At 40.9% G+C, this 15,901-nt stretch overlaps 1 protein-coding gene across 2 annotated transcripts in view; it reads left to right on the plus strand.

Moving 5' to 3' along the window:
• Window positions 1-15,901, plus strand: part of GNAL (G protein subunit alpha L) — a 196,556-nt gene that overhangs the window by 166,601 nt on the left and 14,054 nt on the right. The window lies entirely within an intron of this gene.

The raw sequence follows: 15,901 nt of genomic DNA on the forward strand, positions 1-15,901 counted from the left end.
CAACTTTCTTAACTGCTGGGATAGTCTTTTGATAATCAATGTGGGCTGCAAGGGGGAAATAATGTATTTGGGTTCTAAGAAGATAGATAGCAATGTCAGGAAAATAGTACTTGGGCTAGCAGTGAGGGCTGAGGGCCTTTTTTGAGGGGATTGTGAGAGAAGGCATGAACTTAGAACAATAGCATTTTAGAATAAGACTGTGTAATGTAACTTTGAACTATTTATAACATGCAGAGAGATAGTGCAGGTACTTGTGTTTAGTGTAATTATGCTTATGCAATCAGCTTTTTTAGGAAGATATCCATTTGACTAGTTTATTTTTGGAAATGTACTCCAGGGTGCTAAAATGTGTATCTATATATCTGTCTTTATATAATTTTCGGCTTTGGTTCTAAATCTGTTTTTTGTATCTGTCAGGAGATCTCCTTCTACCTATAAACGCTATGAGGCTGATTAACGACTGATGGCAGACAAATCTACAAATATCAAGCTTTTGGCATCATAAATGAAAATGCCTTGCTTTATAAGGGGGGGGAGGGGGAGAGATTAATTTCCTGTTTAATTTCTACAAGAAAAAACCTACAGCCTAACCAGATGGAATTTCTTTGTACTATAAATAAGCAAACCTTTCCTTCTTTCATGGCTTCAATTTTGATATATTTCTATCTAAATTGCTCCTTCCACAATTTTCCTCATACTGCTGGGTTCAGAGATGTTCCTTCAGATGCTCAATAGATGATGTAAATAACGGAACAAAACTCTTTGACGCTGATACAGATGTGTGTATATATATAACTCTAAACATGCTGTGTGCTAGCTGGGGCAGTCCTGATCACTTGAATGTGTATTCTGGGGAAAGTTAGAATAAAATACATCTTGCCATCTTAAAGATGATTTGGTGCTAATCTAGGTAAATGGTTTTATTAACAATTATAGAGAAAGAGTAGAGTAATTAATTTATGCGCTACCAAAAAATGGTTGGTTGTGGGTTTATGTGAAATGCATTTTGCTTCCTTCAAAATGTTCCATCTGTATTTCATGTCATGTCATAATTAATTTTCTCAGTTGGGTGTAGTTTTACAATATTGTTCTTATTTATTAATATTAATCCATTGGTTTCTCATTATACCTTGCATTCCGTTCCTTACCTTAACAATTGTAGGTCATGTTTTATTTTATAACATCAGTTGTTTTAGTAGAAATCATGATGCCATGATGCACTGGCTCCTTTGTAAAACTCTACTTCCAATCCCTCGTCATACTGAATTGTGTTTTCAGTGTTATGCATGGGCATGTCCTTGGCATTCGGTATCTATATGGTATCTATACTAAATTTTAATTGTAGCCAGCTTATGACCAGACCTCTGGTGATAATCAGTATAGTTATGTTTGAAGCAGTCAATACAGAGAAGTCTAGTTGGGTCACTGATGCTGTTCTCCTGTGTTGTACTTCCAGGAACCTCTCTATTCTGTCACATTTAAAGATAAAGAGCATAGTCATTCAAATTGTCAATACAAACAAATTTTATCTTAAAAACACTTTTTAAAAGAATACAGGTAAGGTAGGGTTGTAAAGGAGTGAGTTCCTATAGCTTAATTCACTTTTCTGGTCCTTTTTTTATTCTTCTGCTGTAATTAAGCAGGACATGGGTGTTGCATGATGTTGTATTCCGTGCCAGAACGGAAAACATTTTCAGGTGAACTGGTGAAGAAAATCAGTTACATTGGAAAATAAATTCTGCATGCATAATTGAAGATACCTCGTAGCACTCCTATCATTCTTCTCAGAGGATAAGTTAGCGTTAATGACAACAAATTATGGCCTGGGCATAGTATTAATTTTCCCAGTTGTTTGAACAAATCGATGTGCAGGTCTTGCTTTATAAAGCAGTGTGTGGCTTGGGGCCCCCTCAGCTTACAGACCAGCCTCTGGGTTGGTGTGGCAAGTGGTATTACCTGTGGCAGTTACCAGACAGGTAGAAAGCGCTTCCTAGAAAGTGAGCGAGGTTGTGGCTTTGTTCCAGTGTCCTTGTAGGATTATTTAAACTCGCCCACGTTGTATTGAGGAGAAGTATTTAAAATGTAGTGTGCTATGCTAGGAGGTGAAGCTGGAGCCTGGCTTGTTCCTGGTGGCTTGATGGAGGTTGCAGAGGAGCCTGTCATTGCTGGTGTCTCACTGTACGCTGACGGTTCCCGTAGGTTGGGTGCTGGCAAAACTGCTATTATGTAAAGTGTTATTTATTACATTTATTATATCTTCTGTTAAGCATGCTACTTGGAAGATATGAGAGAGAGCTAACGATTTGTATCTAAAGGTGCTGGATTTAGAAAAATCTCTTCATAGGTTACTCTTAATAGCAATATAATTACACTTGTGGAGAATGACACAGGTGTGATCATTCCCCAGAATAAAAAGCCACCTCTGTACCTGCAACATGCCGTGCAGTGTTGCATGTTGTTGGGCCGTAGTTCTGACTACAACGTTTGGAGCTGGGCTGCAATGAGCAAAGCGCAGGGTCTCCATTTGCTTTAAGGAAAAGACCTTCATTCAGGCTCCAAACATCCAAAATTTTGCACACATTACTGGTCTTTTAAGCGTATGAGCCATCCCATTGAATTCCAAAGTCTTGTTGCATTCAACAGGATTACTTATATCCTTAAAACTATGCTTGTGGGTGAGTCTCAGCAGAATCAAAGCTTTTCTTGCACTGAATTTCTTAGTCCCTCTGTATATCTGAAATGTTTAATCATTCTGACAAAAGAAAAAAATAGTGCAGGAAAGTACAAAGCTGCCCTGTAGTCAGAATATCTTGCTGTTTGTTTGTGTTTATTTTATCTACATTTGTTCTGCAGTTAATAAAATTCCCTGTTACCTGTAGCTTCTATGAGAAGAAAATGACTTACCTTTAAAATGGTGTCAGCTTTGAAGAATAGGTTAGCAGTTTTTCGGTGCACTTTTAGTGTGCTTCAGATTAATTCTGGTCATCGTTTCTTTCCTGCTGGCATGGGCTGTCAGTCTATGTAACGTCCGCATCTTGTCTGGAGGGGCAGAGGTGGCCCAGTACACCCCCAAAGTGTCGTGGTGGAGCACATTGTACGGTTTCTCAGTGCTGAGATGGGAAGAAACACAAGCAAAAGGCATAAAAACCAGCAGGAAACGTCCCCGTTTCCTCAATTCTGTGATTTGGCTTTTGTCCACCTAGTGTTTTGACACCGAATCTGCTCAGAAACGTGTCGCAGTGCTTGAGCTGAATTTAGGTCAGAGCAGCCCCAGATCCGACACGTAACCAGTAAGTGAAGATGTATGTCTTAAAGATGTGCGGTTATTTATTACTAACGCTTCTTGATTTGTTTTGCATTTGTTGTCAGACTTTCAAGGGTTTGTGTAGAAATACATAATAAAGTACTGAAATTTAAAAACCACAGTGAGAAATGGTTCCTTTAAGCGTGAGTATGACTTTGTGCGTTTTTAATATGGGGAGCACTGAGACCCTCTCAAAAGAGCATCTTGTAAAATGGGGAAGGTTTCAGCCCCTGCTGAACTAAGGAATGGCTTTTGCTTTCAAAATATATCACAGTTATGTTGTAAAGGTGTACTTTTTGGATTTACTTAAAATTTTTGTCAATGTACCCCTTCACAAAGGAAAGCAATTGTTTTTCTGAAGGAAATGTGAACTTTGGGTGCTTTGAAGTCTAATGCATGGTACCCAGTTGCAAGACAGACATTTGTTGAGGGCAAGGGATCAGTATTTACAGTGCTGGTGTTAGGACTGGATTATTTGTAATCTAATTAAGAAGGTTACTAACAATTTGAAGGGATTATAAGATTAACAATTATCTGTGTGTTTATTTGATTAAAATAAACGCCCACGGATTTGGCTGCCATACCTGCGCTCTGGCATTTGGGATCAGAAATCCCATTTAATTGGAAGTAGAAAACCAAACAACAACAAAACTTTGTAGTTTGATTCTGTTTCTGTGATGACTTTAATAAAATGTCTAGTCCCTAATTAATCTCCGTTCTATTTGCACTGAACTACAATGCACCTCATTATTGAAAGCCATTTTGGAGAAAGGTTTTTTAGGGTTTTTTTTTTGTAGGGGAGGGAAGAACGTTTTTTAAAATAGTATACCATTAATTTTAAAATTCATTTTTGAGGTACTGGGCAAAGACGGGAATTCTGTAGGATACTCCTTTGCACAAGGCTGGGGTTTTGTCTGTAACTTTGCAGTTTAGGTCTGGTATTGCTTAGTGAAGCTTCCCAGATTTATTGTTTGAAAAATGTCCAACTCTGTGTGATTGAGAGTTTCATATCATTGCAGAGCCAAGTTCCTAGAGGCTTAAGGTCCTCATTCTTCTTCACACCCTACTTTAGATCCTCCTGGCACTACCTCCTGAGGGCATTCACTCTCCTAAGCAGTAGTATGAAAACTTTTATATTAGAATTTGGTTTAATATGGACTTTCCTCAGAAAAAAGGTTGGGCACACGCCTTCTCAGAGCATTTCACAGCATCTGAGCCACAATGTCACACATGCACACAGGTTGATGGGAAAAAATAATCTGGTAAGGAATTTGTTTTTCTAGACGACCTCAGGCTTGAAGTGGGAAAGAAAAAGCGAAAGGATAAAAATGCATCTACTTTTCTCCCTGAAAATACAAAACTTGTACTTGCACTAACAGCCCGACTGCAGGATGACCTGCCAATGTATCGCCGGCTATACGTCATTACGTAAACACGTGAGTGATGGTTCCATATTTAGAGAACAAATGATTCCTGGTTTTCATTTCCACAGGTTACATGCAAGTTGGGAATGGTATTTTTAATTTTCTCTTTAAAAGAAAAGAGAGAAAAGACAACATTTTGAGATCTGAACTGACAAGTAGCTTTGGGTTTCTGACACACCTTATTTGTATACTCCTTTTCAGCCTTCTCCAGCTGCTATTGCATAAATCTTCCATGTTTTTTCCACTAACTGTATGGATGGAGAAGACAGATTGGGAAGTTCAGCTTCCTTCTCGGTGCCTGTTTTTAGGAGCTTTAGAAGTTGTCCGGGATTTAAAATTGGCCTCAGTGGATTTTTTTGATAAAGTAAGCTTTTATCAAGCTTCTGCCCTTCCTTGCAGATGTGTGCATGGTACAAAGGAAGAGCTCATACGAAGTGGCAGGGTGACTTTTCAGCTGTAAAGGCCAAAGTTGTTCTTGCATATCGCACCATGATACCCTAAGGGGTGGTGACGTTTGCCGCGATCCTGCAAGGAGCTGCAGCTTCCAGGCTTCCAGGTGGCTCCACCCAGGTCCTGAGGCTGGCTCGGGCGCTGCTGCTGTATTGCAGCACCAGCGCAGCGTGCCCGGTGCTGCTCAGCCCCCTCCTTCTCTAGCTCCCCTGCCTCGGGCCGTAGATGGTGTGCTGGCACCGGCAGCGAGCATCTCAGCACAGAGCCCACACAGGGAGCAGCGAGGATTGCCTGCAGTGCCCAATTCTCTGTTACCCACAAACCGAGACCCCTTTGCTCCAGCTTTTTGTAAACCAGACCCTCGAAATGACAACCACCTGTTGGGTACAGGGTAGAGAGATTAAGAACAGAAGCGTAATGTAATCTTCAAAGTAACGTGAAGCAGGACATAATCAGGTTGTTGCATAATTATTTTCCTCATTCCTCAAACCCAGCTCATTGTATTGTTGTTTTAATAGTACAAATGCACTGTACACTGAAAAAATCAAGGAAAGTTGACGGGAACGGAAAGAAAGGTATAGAGAGTGCAGTTAGGAATGCTTTTCACAAAATGCTATATTAACAGTAAATGTTAGTGTTAATGTGACATACCGTCAAATGTACAGGTTGCAGGGTTGTAGTTTTGAACACTAAGTTGTATAACCCTTGATTCGTTTAAATAGCTTGTAACTATTAAATGGAATTAGGCTAGTTATTAGTAAGTTGGACATGGTCACTGTATCCTTCTTCGTTCCATTTTTGTAGTAACAATTCATCTCCTCGCTTCAGCTCCATGCCTTCCTCCAGCTATCCAAGGTGATCACTCAGCAGAGCCATAGGCGTTATGACCAATTGCTTGAATACATTCAGTGGTTAACTATATCCTGTTCTAAAATGGGCAGGATAACAGTGATTTAATGAAAGCATTTCAGCAGCATCAGTTATAAAGATATAGGAATTTTCTTATGAGTCTAATGGTTATGTATAGCATTTGTATCCACACTGCTAGACTTCTGCTTGATGTTGTTCTTATTTTCACCTGGTAATTTCTAAGGCAGCTGATCATATACAGATATTTATCTGATACTGTTTTTCATGTACAGCTCCAAAGTGCGTTGTGCATGGGAATAAGAAGGATAACCCATCCGCTCTAGACTACAAGTAGGGAAGCCCTAATAAATTCTGGTGCATGGCATAAACAAGTTTGTGAAGAGCACACTTTATGTCCTTCCCATCAAAGGTGAACGGTTACTGTGTCTCTTCACTCTGCTGAAGGGAAGGCAACAGGTCTACCTCTGAATGATGGGTGAAGTGTTTCTGTTGGGTGTTTTGCGGTAAAATGCTCTGGCAGGATGTCAGTCTTCATCATCCTTCTGTCATTTAACTCCTGAGCCATTAATTTTTGCCCTGTTGTGTAAGTTTTCTTGCCTTGCACATTGAGAAGGTAGTATCCTATTCCAGTAACTCTGAGAATACGCTGGTGAACCACACAGCAGCCCGGCACATCGAAGGGCTGCTCACAGAGTTTCTGTCCAGCGCGTGCTTCACACAACGTAGAGGTATGAGAGTGCAACATTAGAGCTGGGGCAAGGATTAAGGAGCGCAGAAGAGAAATTATCTGCCACCACACCTCATAAACTGCAATAAGGAAAAATAAATTTTACCAGGTGCTCTGCAAGGTCTGCATTAACGCTTTCTCTGTTCCCACTGTGTAGGAAGCTGGTCACCTTCTGACTTTCCCATACAGCAAATTTTTCAGTTTTCTTAGTTTGCACTGATGACATACTTCACATCTTACATGCAACCCTAGAAAGCTGCTTCTCTGGTAGGATGTGTGTTAGGAGCCCTCATATTCCCCAGATGGTAGATATCTATAGGAACTCCAGATCCTGTCTATGTCTTGGAGCCTCTAACACATCCTCATGAGAGCTGGTCCTGTGATCCACATGTTAAGCCTTTGGTACTAGTGCCAGTCCTCCTGTTTAACCCCAGCACCCACCAGGACTCCAGCCATGTCAATTCTCTGGGTCATGTCAACACCTGACAAACACGCGGTAGGTGAAAGCAAACAGATACGCTCTCATTTTGCTCAGGATTTTAACACACTGTTCCTTTCATTTACATGTCACAAAAAAATGCATAGATCTGAAAACAGTAATAAACGTGTGCTTTTCCTGGCCAGGAGCGTTTGCCACCCTGAAGAGCTCGCTTTTCTTCATCTGGGTTTTCTGGGGGCTACTAGCATCCTCTTTTTTCAGTCATCTGGTTTGACTTTTAGGTACACAATCTCTTGGCAGCAAGTTCTCTTGCACTGAGCTTGGACTGGTGCCACAGGTAAACACAAACTTCTCGTGACTTCCTTTTAAGCCTGTGTTTTGTTACCTTTGCTTCTCCTGTTTGCAGATTTTCTGCTTTCTCTTTTATCAACCTCCTATAGAAAACTCCAGTCGAACTGGTTTTTCCTTTCTGGCAATCACCATAGCAGACTTATTATTCCAAACCACTTCCACCGGAGTAAGTGATCTTTAATTTCCAGCAACCAGTGCTGTTTCTAACCTGGATTTGGCATTCTTCAGGCCTAACAGCACTTGGTGGATTTTGTGGACACTGAGAGGATATCCACAGTGCAACAATTTTTGAAAACAAAACCATCAACCAGAATGTGTAAGTTGCACTGACATAATTTATCACAGCAAGATAAACTTACAAGTAACAGGCAAAGTTGTATTTGCAACGTCCAGTGAAAATACATTTTGTTAACTTCTGACATCCCCTAGCAACCTTGTGGTATATAGCTGGTGCTTGTAAACCTGATGCATTTAACGGTTCCAAATATTATCAAGGCTTTTGCCCATAGTTCGGCTTTTCTGAACATAAAAGTCCAAGTTCTTTTTGAAGAAGTCAGCTGAAGAGGTGGAGGTGAGATCTTCTGTGCGCTTTAGTTAGTGGGACATAAAATCAAGGTTTTGATCTATCATTCTGTCTAAAGGCACGTTCTCCAGGTTCTGACAGGACAGTTATGTTCTGCCCATGTAACTCATCTGATGTTTCAGGTATTCTCTGCTTCCCTTCCAGAGCCGGTCTGTGTCGTTGCTGGACGGACAATTTTAAACAGTTGTTTCATTGAGACAGTGGATAAAGAGATCCTAGTCTGTCATAGATCAGCTCACAAAGCAGGCAGGATCCAGATCCTCTGGATAATGCAATATAAGCTTTCTGTTTTCAGGTTGTTGTCTTTTGGTACTCTGTTCAAAATTGCACTTATAATTGCAGAATGTCCTCTGTGTAGCCTTTACATTGAAGAACTCAAATCTGTGTCTATATAAACGCTCCACGGGTGTATCAATATGCGTGTAATTATTATTGGCCTAGGACTGTCCTCTCATGAGGAAGAAGAAAGTTCACTGAAGTCAGTGGATTCAAGCTGGTGTGAATATGGTCAGAAGGAGGGTCTGCCTGTGCCTGTCTAAGCCTCAGATTTTATCAGTGCTTCATTCTTAGTCTGTGTTTTGCAGCAGCTTGGCCGCTTGCACCCCCGGGAATAAAACATCTGATCACACGCAATAGAAAAATATTGTTCCTTTTAAAATAAATAAATAAATAACCCTTTCCTCTTCTTTCTCTCTTTGCCTGTCGTCTTCCCTCTTCTCTGAGATCGCATGTAGCAGAAGTTGCAGATGACGAGTCTCGTTTCTGCTGGAGCCTGTTAACCTTTCTGTGTGAATGACAGTTTTCCAGATTTAAGTCTTAGTCAGTGTTTGTGTTAAGAAGAGGGTTAATGATGATCCCCATAGGCCTCTCGCTCGGAAAGCAAAAACATCTGCTAAGCCAAAAAGTGGTTAGTTTGCTAAATTTAGAAGGAAGAAATGCATTTCCCAAAATTCACACTGCTTCTTAACAAATTTAAGGAACCAGTGGGGGCAAGCAGTTATGGAAGTCATACTGTTTATTAATTTTTTAGTTTAGTTAATGTATTTTCAATTTAAAAAATAAAATGAGATTGCTGTTATTAAGCAGAAGAGGGGTACTACTCGTATATTGGAAACGTTTAATGCAGTTGAACCTTTTGTGCATTTGTTTAGGTTAATAGCTGGACACGTGCCAAAGCCTGTGAATCTTAGATGTTCTGCAGTACATAGGCAGAAAAGACAACTTAGTGGTGGAGAGCGTGAGGTTAAAATGGAAGTCTGCTAGGAAACTCTCTTAACTGAGCCCACAAACTAGGAAAACTCTTCTACGGATTTTAGCCATCTTTCTTTATCCTCGCCGAACACGCTCCTGATTGCTGCCAGCTGTCTGGCTTGTTACGGGAAAGGGTAACCTCATGAATGGTGACGAGCCCTCGGTTGTGACCATCGTGATCCATCTTTGCTTTTAATGTCTCAGCCAAAGTCGTTGTCTGTAAATAGGGTTTAAACTAGAGTTTTCCTGCTTCATGGGATTACCAGAAAGCACAGTTTATTAGTACCAATAAAGCGTCTCGTAATGGCTTCGCTCTTGATGACTTCATGGTGGCTGGGGCTGCGGCTGGCAGCAGCCATGGCCGGGGCAACAGAACGAGTCGGGTTATACGGTCCCTTGTCGAGCTGCTCGTGTCACCGGCGGGCAGTACGGATGCTGGGACAGCAAAGCGCCATCACTTCTATGTCTAGGAGAGACTGCCATCGGTGGCCCGAGATGGTTCCCAGTCTCCTTGCCCCTCTCCCTCTAAAGCAAGCTGAGCATGGCCGGTGCTGCCATGGGGAAGCGCATGGCTTCGCCAGAAGTCGTACAGCCCAGGACGGGTCACCTGTGGCGGGCTGGTGGGTGACCCCCCTCCAGCCGCATCTCCCCTCGCCCCGAGCAGCAGGCTGGCCAAACGCTTTCAGCCACAAATCCTCCAACTTCACTGGCCTGTTAGCAAGCCGGCGGCGTTTCGGGCATGGCTGTACTTTGCTCTTCCTCTTAGCCTCCCGTTTAACCTTTTCGTCTCCCGACACAACGGTTCCCTTGCTGCGAGTTGCAGATGGGTGAAGGTGCGTTTCTGTGGATAAATCCCCCCCGTTTTTTGGTAACCTCCAAGCCGCCCTTTGCCAGCCCCCGGCGCGAGGCGGCGCGCGGTCTGCTGGGAGCCTGGCGGGCCTTGGGAAAACACGGGTTTGACAACGGGAAAAAAAAAAAAAAAAAAAAAAATGATAAGCAAGGTGAATTCTGGAGATCTTTATTAAGTTCAGGTTTCACCTGTATTTTAGCAAGATCTCGCCGGGCGATCCCGCGGAGCTGCGGCCTGCGAAGGCGTTGGGGGGAAGACGCCCGGAGCGGGGCGGGGCGGGCGCGCGGCTGGGCAGAGGCTGCCCCCTGCAGGCGCGGCGGGGCGGCAGCTGCCCCCTCCCTGCCGCCGTCGCCCCTCTTCCACGGGTGGCGCACCAAAACGATGCCAAAAACGTGGGACGTCCAGTATCCGTACGTACATTTCTAACCCTTTTTGCAAGGGTCTCCCAGCATCGGTGAGCCAGAGTGGATCCAAAAGAGGTTTCGGTCCCGCTCTTCCCTCTGCTTCATCCTGCCTTCGCTGCTGTGCTTGCTCCTCGTGGGAAGCCACTGCAGAGCGGTATGGAGGGGGAGAGGGGAAAAACTCCACTACCGCGTGGAAGCTGTATTTAAAATATAGCGAGTGTTTAAATGTGTCAGGAAAATCCTTAGCCGTTAAATTTTACCAACGTCTTCTGAGGGATTTCTGCTGATATTTTCGGCAAATGACTTGGGAAAATTAATCCTTTAGGGGTTAGAATATGACTGGGGGCTGTTTTCATTATATCTTTCTCAGTTACCAGGAAATAGAATAGAATAATGTGAGCTTGCTTGAAGCCCAACCATGGAGCCTAAGGTATGCTCGAAACCAGAAATCCATAGTTTCCTATTTCAAATATTGCAGGAAGAATTAACAGGATTGTAATCCCTTAGCTGATTAAAAAAAAAAAAAAAAGAAAGATATTTTATGGAAAGAAAGAAGAAAAAAAAGTTCAAATCTTGATGTTGTCCCTGATAACTGCAACAGGGGAAAAAAAAAAAAAAAAGGACCTGGGGTAGGTGTTCTCGTTGTGAAATGTCTGCCTCACCTGTGACTTGTTGCAGTCCAGAGAGGGTGGAATTCAAAAGTCCTGGTCCTTGATGGTTTCATATAGTAGATTATGGTGCTTCTGCTGGTTTTTGAGCCTGGCTGAGGAGTTTGCAAAGGTCTTGATGGTCCATCAGAAATATAAAGGTTTGCTGACCCTGACAACTTACTTGAGGATAAATTTGAGATTCTTCATTCTGAGAACTCAAAGCTACAACCTTAAAGATTTGTCATGTTACCTTTTTCTTTTAGAGAGACAAGCGTTTTGATGTGGGTTTCATTTCTTGTTTTCCGCAGCAACTTTTTGATACAAGGTCTTTCAAATCTTGGGGTGAGAGCATAAAAAACGGTTGAAATAGACGAAGATTTATTAAAATGTGTAATTTGTTGTATTGATCTGTGGTTCAGCACTTCATCTTTGCAATTCTTTGGATGTCAAAATACATTTACAAATATAGCACGGGGTTTCTGTCTATCATATTATTCTCAAGACATGATTTTTCTTTTAATTGTGATTTTGTTTGTGGGGTCAGAATATCTATACAGAGCCACGTAGTGATTTACGCAGTGAGGAAAGGATTTTCATGTATGATTACCTCCTCTTTATTTGTGCATTTATGAATCCTTTTTGAAGAAATTCTTATACAGCTGCTACTGCTGCTCAAATTGCCATGGTTTTTAAAGAGAATAATGCTTATTGATAGTTCCCACATGCACTGGCAGGCACATCTAAAACCTGTACTTTTGTGTTCACAGCTTGCATAATATAAAATTTAGAGATTGCTTGTCAAACTAAGTGTCAGCTGAGTTTCCTAGGAAACTCACTGAAGATATTTATAAAACTACAGATCAGCTTAATAATAGATATAATAATGTCAGTAGCTCGTGATTGTTTTTTTTTTTTAACTTTACCAGTCCATTTTTCTTTGCATTAATTTGTTGGCAAACCAAACCACTGCATTTCCAAACAGAGCAGTGGAGACCTTCCTTCCAATATCTTGCCTAATTTATTGGGAAAAAAAAAAAAAAGTAGTTTGTGCTGTTCCATGTAAGGAAATGTAAAACACCCTACCATAAAATTAAGAAGAACCTAAATGTCGTACCAATTATCAGACTGAATCCTTTATAAATAAAACCACAATTGTGAAGTAGAAATGTAAATATTGTATCATATGTTATAGTTTTATTCACAGTTGAGTTGAATGCATGAGTTTAAAGTTCATTGCACATGCATGCAAAGCAGTTACTGAAGAATTAACATAAATCCTGGGTATGGGTTTCTATAGAAGCTGCATAAATATAAGACCTGTCAGTATTGTAAAAAGGCATAATTCTGTGAAAATAATTTTATCCCTGAACTGAAAAAAAACAGGATCTAAAAAGAGAGAATGAGTGATACTGGTGTCCATTTTTATTCATTTTTCTGCTATTGTGTTTTCCTCACACTAATTCTTTGAGTGGAGATATGAGCATTGCCACAGATGGGAGGTATCTTCGTACTTTAAGCACTTTACGTTGAAATTTTAGTTACGTAAAATTAAAATTTGCTGGTGTGTATATATATGTATACATATAAAAGAATGTATATTATGCCAGACCATAATTATTAGAGGCATTTAGGATTAGCAGAAATTAGCGTTCTTTAGAAAACGATTTAGAAAAGTGATGCCAGTTTTCCCATTTTAATACAGTAATGAGAATGAAATTAGCATATTTAGTAATGAGGCAGTACTGACTCCTTATCTCATCTGGAATCCGTTACTTGTACCTACTCTGTACATTTGCCTGTCAGAGCTGTTTTTTTATACAGTGCTAATTAGCCAAGTAAGGAGCTTATATGAAGGTTATTCAAGAACTGATTTTCTTTCAAAAAAGTAAGAGTATAGCTTTTTGCGCTTCCATGTCTAGAGATCTCAGTGCACGTTTAATGTAGTTGCAAAAGAAGTCTTAGGAAGCCTGTCTATCACATACTGAAAAGGTTAATTTTCTGTAAAGCTACAAAATTTAGCCGGATCCTAACAGTAGTTGCATGATGATTTATTGGATGCTAATGATATCATTGCAGCTTGGTACAGCGGGATGGCAGGTAAAACCTTGTAAATCATTGCATTTATTTTAATATAAATTGCATGTGGCCAGCGACCTCACAAGCATAAAACGTTACGGTTGCTATGTCAAGTGATGTTTTTTAAGCGCATGATATTTGTCAGAACTCAGTTTCTCTTAACTGCGGTATTACAGCTTAGGGTATTTGAAATGGATCCTTTTACTGGGAGGAGGCTCACGATTTCTAAATGGAAGACAACTTGGGCTGATACATAGGACATCTAATGAGGAGATTCATCTCATTCCCAACACTGCCATGGATTATTTGTAGTGTAACTCTGCGTTACTCACTCCTCTGTGCCTTACCGCAATTTGCCTGTTTGGAAAATGCAAATGCTAACAAACCAATAACCTTCCTGAAGTGCTTGTTGAATAGGTGAGAGAGATGTGAATTGGTACTAAATACCGTGTTTAATCATTCCGGATAAAATCTGCCAACGTGACCTTGGTATTGGGGAGACAAGACGTATTGTCTCTGATTTATACATCACCTCCAGAAGGAATGCGTCTGCAAGAAATTCACGCTGTCTTGTGAAGTTTGTGATGGAGTCATATTTGTGCACAAATACTCGCTTCTGCCCACACTCTTAGCCAGAGCCCTTTCTGTGTCAGCCATAGCTGAGGAGCATTTTCTTCCCTAACTTCTGTTGCATTTATCGATCCTGAGCTGCACAAGCAATTGCGCTGCCCGCAGCAGTTTGCTGGCTCTCCCTCAAGCTCCTGCCCATTTTCTGCAGGCTTGTTTAACCTGCCGGCATTGCCACCTTACTGCGCTCAGAGACCTGGATTTACCCCTCTGCTAACCTTTTAGCCTGATGAAAAGTGGCTGTTTCTGGGCCCATCGGATCAAACTGTTAAGAACCTGGAAAGTAAACTTTGAAATGGACTTGGAAATACAGGAGTGCTGCCTGAACAGCCATGTGAAGGACAATTACTCTGTGTTTAGGAAGAGATTCAGCTTGGAGACATTTTTGGTTTGGGCTTTTTCACCTTCTTTTTTCATCTCACGTGCTGCAGGTGTGAGCTGAGAGTTGTGTTAATGATAGGTACGCCCGTTAAAAATACATCGCTCCACTCCAATGTCTGCATTAACTGCAGGGGTCACTGAAGTTAAACTTTGCTTAATCAATATTCTCAAGGTGATGAAAATCATCTGACCAAAAGGTTCATTCAGTTCAAATACCGCTGCTTTCTCATGGTCACTGTAGCTGACGATAAAGGTGTACTTTTATATCTTTATATAAGTTTATGGTGGCTTTTGGCGGAGTAGGAAGTTTTGTAAAAAGACAATTTTTCTTTAGATTTTGTTTTGTGTAGTTTTGTTATCAGGCATCCATCGTGTTGTGCTATACAGTGGTTTTTTTTAAACAATATGCGTAGCCGTCACACCTTGATCATCCAGAAAGCAAAGCTGGATATTCTAAATGTAGATGCTGCATTTTGTTTCCCTGTTATAACAATGGAGGTTCAAAAAGGAAAAATAGTTTAAGTAAATATATGTGCAGCGTATTTTCTTTTCCTTTCAGTTCGTATCCGTGGGAAAGTGCTATGAGAATTACAAACAGGCTTTTAGGGGGGTATTTTCTCAACTGGTCAGTGTGTGCGACCCTCGTGTTAACAGTAAGTCACATTAAGTCAAGAGTTCACTGGTTTTTTGTCTTTCCCACTGCAATTAAGTAGATTACACATGCACACCCAAGTAAAATTGGGAAAAACTTTTCGGTTGATAAAGAAATCTTGATAATACTGTAGCAGGATGTGTCAGCCGGTGGTATATTCACTGCCAAATGCGAAATAACAATGAAGAAATTCAGGAAAGCATCTAAGTTATATAGGCAGTCCGGTGAAAATGAGCCAGCTGGGCTCACACGAAATCTAAGAAACTGGTGAAAGTGCGAGAGGAGAACCTGCTTCTTTTAGCTATACATATAAAGTCACATTTTTAGGTCCTTAATACTGCCATTCTAACATGTTCTAGGAAAGAATGAAAGCTTGAAAAGATTTTTTAAATAATCAGAGAATGTGTTTCGCCCCCTTTTTTTCTGGTTCCCTTTTCTCTTGCCCTTCCCTGCAGTTCTAAGTTTTTGTTTCACCTTATGCATCTCACTGAGTTTTGGCGACATAAAGAGTCAGACTGGTTAACCTCCACTTCATGTCAGTTTTGCTTAGCACTTCTTATGCTTCAGTTTCAGTGTTTCAGGGCAGCGTGTCAGTCCAAAGTTATTTGTATACCTTAACAAGCGTTTTTGCTAACATTACCGAGAGGGTAATTAACATAGCATTATGCTAGATTAGCATTATGCTAAATAAAGGCAACCCTTCACCCCATTTTCTTTTCTAAACCTCAAAATCTTTTTTATGTCTAAACAACCATGTAATGTTATGACACATGGTTAGTCTTAGTATTTTTTTAGCAGACCTTACAAAATCATAACATTTAACTGCATTTGGAGCGCTTGTGGGTACTGCATAACGGTAAGT

The sequence above is a fragment of the Nipponia nippon genome, unplaced genomic scaffold (genome assembly GCF_047370975.1).
Source record: "Nipponia nippon isolate SJK-2023a ecotype South Korea unplaced genomic scaffold, ASM4737097v1 scaffold_1, whole genome shotgun sequence".
Lineage (NCBI taxonomy): Eukaryota > Metazoa > Chordata > Aves > Pelecaniformes > Threskiornithidae > Nipponia > Nipponia nippon.